Source organism: Ornithodoros turicata, chromosome 9 (genome assembly GCF_037126465.1).
Source record: "Ornithodoros turicata isolate Travis chromosome 9, ASM3712646v1, whole genome shotgun sequence".
Classification (NCBI taxonomy): domain Eukaryota; kingdom Metazoa; phylum Arthropoda; class Arachnida; order Ixodida; family Argasidae; genus Ornithodoros; species Ornithodoros turicata.
The window spans coordinates 42,430,749-42,436,134 of NC_088209.1; the positions used below are offsets into that span (position 1 = coordinate 42,430,749).

The 5,386-nt window shown below is 46.0% G+C and overlaps 1 long non-coding RNA gene across 1 annotated transcript; it reads right to left on the minus strand.

Moving 5' to 3' along the window:
• Nucleotides 1-1,240: 1,240 nt before the first annotated feature.
• On the minus strand, nt 1,241-2,619 carry LOC135368007 (uncharacterized). The gene is made up of 3 exons (XR_010414616.1): nt 2,585-2,619; nt 1,915-2,052; nt 1,241-1,357 (listed from the first exon to the last, which is right to left on the minus strand). It is a non-coding gene; the product is annotated as an uncharacterized LOC135368007 (long non-coding RNA).
• Between the last annotated feature and the right edge of the window lie 2,767 nt (nt 2,620-5,386).

Genomic DNA, 5,386 nt, shown 5'->3' on the forward strand with positions numbered 1-5,386 from the left:
AAGCACTAGTGGGCAAAACTGGCTGCATAATGGCTAATGACATACAGGGGCGCCTTTTGGCGCATTTTCCTTTGTTCGCTGTACGACACCCACACGTAACACTTATAGGCTTCATAGCACTGTCTCAAACATAGGGACTCGTTCCCCAGAGAACCAGACCAGTTAATGCTATACAGCCACGCTGCCGTTCGAGTTACAACTCAACTAAGTACAGTACGAAAGTATGAAGCTATTCGTTTCGCTACACGTTTAGGGTTCTGATGAATCGAACGGTTGAATGTAGTCATATTATTCTCAAGAGAAGTGACACCAACAGCCACCTGCCAGTGTCACTTCGTCAACTCATCAACGTACGCTCAACACGACATTAACGCGCAGTATAAATGCGGTTTCAAGTGCATCTATGCAGGGGAATATTACACTTACATTTCCAAACCACATCCGCTGCTGTATGGTACGACGCTGAACACACAGCATGGCAAGGGACTACGGACATACCACATGAACCAGCAAGAGAACAAAACCGCAAGCAATGTCCATACCAGAGTACCAAACGACGTCAGAAGAGCACTTGGACTTCTTACTTTTCGCCAGGTTCGAAGATATTTTACGACCACGCTACCAAGACAGTCTGAATAAGTGTGACATGTGCAAGGAAACAAGTGCAGGTGATAGGAACAAAAATATATTTCTCAAAGCACATCTCATCATACAGTATCTCGAATAAAAGATGACATGCACAACAAATACTAAATTACGAACTTCAAAACAGATACAGGAAATGAGTGTGTGTGACTGGGTTTGTGTTGTTTGCGTTGTGTTAAGCTCCGATGAAACAATAGCTCCATCGGGTGAACAAAGCAATGCACGCAAGGAAGGCACATTGTTTAATCGATAGTACTATATCGGATACCATTCGATGAACTATACAAGCCACCAACCTCCTGACGGACTACAAACACCAAAAACGGAAGGAAAAAAAGACGTGAACGAACGAGACAACCAAAGGAGAATCAATGACCATCACGAAAGAACCAAAAAGCGACAAACCAAGGAATAGCCAACCAGCCAACGAAGAGATGAATCGAAAGTAGACAATCACGTTGAACTCGCCTCAAGCATATCAATCAGTCCCAGTCTGTGAGCAGTCGTGTGTCTAAATATTTCAAAGGCGTTCGCGTTTGTTGCACTGGTCCCTTTATGGGAAGAAAAGGAAAACAATTTCCAACCAGGGAAAAAAAAGAAAACAGAAAGCACTACTAGGTACATCACGTTCATGGAGATGATCCCTTCAGAAGTTCGCGCTGGATCCGCATGTTCCGTCAGTCTTCATCATCCGGTTTATCGTTGCAGCACTCTGCAACGGTACAACACTTATCAGGGCAAGATACTTCAGCAGGCGAAGTTTCATAGCATCGGCCTGGAGCGCAAGTTGACGGCAAGATCGATAAATGAACAAAATGCTTCATTGTAAATAATTGTGCACATTCACGAGAAAAATTCCGGACAAATGTTTACTAGCTAAAGATTGTGTTGGCCTCCATGCGCGTCTGTAAATATTTTTCAAACACGATAGGCCGCTAAACGAGCTAGCTTCGCACAGATCGTTCAGGTATTATCGTAATTTAGCACCACATATGTAGCCTCTACTACTCCGGGTGTTAATGTCGGCCATCTTCATAGTGAGAAATCTCGCACTTGAAACACATAAAACTGTCCCTTCTACAAATTTAGGTGGTGGAAATAACAAGGCTCACAGGGTTGACCACAAGATACTGCTGCTACAGGTCATCTTCAGCAGGCCAAATACCATGACTAAGTACGATCGTAAACTGACTTGTCGCACTTAAGGAACGGAGTTGCTTCAACGGCTAACGCTCTTCAAAGCTTACTAGTAATGGTTAAGGAGCATACCTTCTGACTTAGGAGACAGCTTCAAGGCCTGCTGGTGCATGCAAGGAGGAACACGAATGGCCCGTGAAACCAGGGAGCAGCAGCAGCAGCAGCAGCAGCAACAGACAGCGTAACAGTGTAGCGTATGCCAACCGCGTTCTGAAACAATAAACATAGCTGATTGATGTGTCCGTATTCCCGTTGACGAATTCAATTCTCCTCCCTTTTTACATCCAAATTATTATTGTTACTGTTATTGAGTAGCAAGAGAAACCACTAGGCATCACCTGGAACATGTGGCATCACCTGTTTGTGCTTTAGTCAATGATTGGCGTCAGAGTCCCCGCAAGAAAGGGATGTCCCTTTGAAACAAGCACCAGCAGGGAACACAGCAATGTCTCTACTTGGACACCACAGAGGTCCATTCCATCGTTGCTGGACCTGCAGAAAGTTGTAACAAGGGCAGAAAAGAGGATAAATAGGAACATGTGGCATCACCTGTTTGTGCTTTAGTCAATGATTGGCGTCAGAGTCCCCAGCAAGAAAGGGATGTTCCTTTGAAACAAGCACCAGCAGGGAACATAGCAATGTCTCTACTTGGACACCACAGAGGTCCATTCCATCGTTGCTGGACCTGCAGAAAGTTGTAACAAGGGCAGAAAACAGGATAAATAGGAACATGTGGCATCACCTGTTCGTGCTTTAGTCAATGATTGGCGTCAGAGTCCCAGCAAGAAAGGGATGTTCCTTTGAAACAAGCACCAGCAGGGAACACAGCAATGTCTCTACTTGGACACCACAGAGGTCCATTCCATCGTTGCTGGACCTGCAGAAAGTTGTAACAAGGGCAGAAAAGAGGATAAATAGGAACATGTGGCATCACCTGTTTGTGCTTTAGTCAATGATTGGCGTCAGAGTCCCAGCAAGAAAGGGATGTTCCTTTGAAACAAGCACCAGCAGGGAACACAGCAATGTCTCTACTTGGACACCACAGAGGTCCATTCCATCGTTGCTGGACCTGCAGAAAGTTGTAACAAGGGCAGAAAACAGGATAAATAGGAACATGTGGCATCACCTGTTCGTGCTTTAGTCAATGATTGGCGTCAGAGTCCCAGCAAGAAAGGGATGTTCCTTTGAAACAAGCACCAGCAGGGAACACAGCAATGTCTCTACTTGGACACCACAGAGGTCCATTCCATCGTTGCTGGACCTGCAGAAAGTTGTAACAAGGGCAGAAAAGAGGATAAATAGGAACATGTGGCATCACCTGTTTGTGCTTTAGTCAATGATTGGCGTCAGAGTCCCAGCAAGAAAGGGATGTTCCTTTGAAACAAGCACCAGCAGGGAACACAGCAATGTCTCTACTTGGACACCACAGAGGTCCATTCCATCGTTGCTGGACCTGCAGAAAGTTGTAACAAGGGCAGAAAACAGGATAAATAGGAACATGTGGCATCACCTGTTCGTGCTTTAGTCAATGATTGGCGTCAGAGTCCCAGCAAGAAAGGGATGTTCCTTTGAAACAAGCACCAGCAGGGAACACAGCAATGTCTCTACTTGGACACCACAGAGGTCCATTCCATCGTTGCTGGACCTGCAGAAAGTTGTAACAAGGGCAGAAAAGAGGATAAATAGGAACATGTGGCATCACCTGTTTGTGCTTTAGTCAATGATTGGCGTCAGAGTCCCAGCAAGAAAGGGATGTTCCTTTGAAACAAGCACCAGCAGGGAACACAGCAATGTCTCTACTTGGACACCACAGAGGTCCATTCCATCGTTGCTGGACCTGCAGAAAGTTGTAACAAGGGCAGAAAAGAGGATAAATAGGAACATGTGGCATCACCTGTTTGTGCTTTAGTCAATGATTGGCGTCAGAGTCCCAGCAAGAAAGGGATGTTCCTTTGAAACAAGCACCAGCAGGGAACACAGCAATGTCTCTACTTGGACACCACAGAGGTCCATTCCATCGTTGCTGGACCTGCAGAAAGTTGTAACAAGGGCAGAAAACAGGATAAATAGGAACATGTGGCATCACCTGTTCGTGCTTTAGTCAATGATTGGCGTCAGAGTCCCAGCAAGAAAGGGATGTTCCTTTGAAACAAGCACCAGCAGGGAACACAGCAATGTCTCTACTTGGACACCACAGAGGTCCATTCCATCGTTGCTGGACCTGCAGAAAGTTGTAACAAGGGCAGAAAAGAGGATAAATAGGAACATGTGGCATCACCTGTTCGTGCTTTAGTCAATGATTGGCGTCAGAGTCCCAGCAAGAAAGGGATGTTCCTTTGAAACAAGCACCAGCAGGGAACACAGCAATGTCTCTACTTGGACACCACAGAGGTCCATTCCATCGTTGCTGGACCTGCAGAAAGTTGTAACAAGGGCAGAAAAGAGGATAAATAGGAACATGTGGCATCACCTGTTTGTGCTTTAGTCAATGATTGGCGTCAGAGTCCCAGCAAGAAAGGGATGTTCCTTTGAAACAAGCACCAGCAGGGAACACAGCAATGTCTCTACTTGGACACCACAGAGGTCCATTCCATCGTTGCTGGACCTGCAGAAAGTTGTAACAAGGGCAGAAAAGAGGATAAATAGGAACATGTGGCATCACCTGTTTGTGCTTTAGTCAATGATTGGCGTCAGAGTCCCAGCAAGAAAGGGATGTTCCTTTGAAACAAGCACCAGCAGGGAACACAGCAATGTCTCTACTTGGACACCACAGAGGTCCATTCCATCGTTGCTGGACCTGCAGAAAGTTGTAACAAGGGCAGAAAAGAGGATAAATAGGAACATGTGGCATCACCTGTTTGTGCTTTAGTCAATGATTGGCGTCAGAGTCCCAGCAAGAAAGGGATGTTCCTTTGAAACAAGCACCAGCAGGGAACACAGCAATGTCTCTACTTGGACACCACAGAGGTCCATTCCATCGTTGCTGGACCTGCAGAAAGTTTTAACAAGGGCAGAAAACAGGATAAATAGGAACATGTGGCATCACCTGTTCGTGCTTTAGTCAATGATTGGCGTCAGAGTCCCCACAAGGAAGGGAGATCTCTTTGAAACAAGCACCAGCAGGGAACACAGCAATGTCTCTACTTGGACACCACAAAGGTCCATTCCATCGTTGCTGGACCTGCAGAAAGTTGTAACAAGGGCAGAAAACAGGATAAATAGGAACATGTGGCATCACCTGTTCGTGCTTTAGTCAATGATTGGCGTCAGAGTCCCCACAAGAAAGGGATGTTCCTTTGAAACAAGCACCAGCAGGGAACACAGCAATGTCTCTACTTGGACACCACAGAGGTCCATTCCATCGTTGCTGGACCTGCAGAAAGTTGTAACAAGGGCAGAAAAGAGGATAAATAGGAACATGTGGCATCACCTGTTTGTGCTTTAGTCAATGATTGGCGTCAGAGTCCCAGCAAGAAAGGGATGTTCCTTTGAAACAAGCACCAGCAGGGAACACAGCAATGTCTCTACTTGGACACCACAGAGG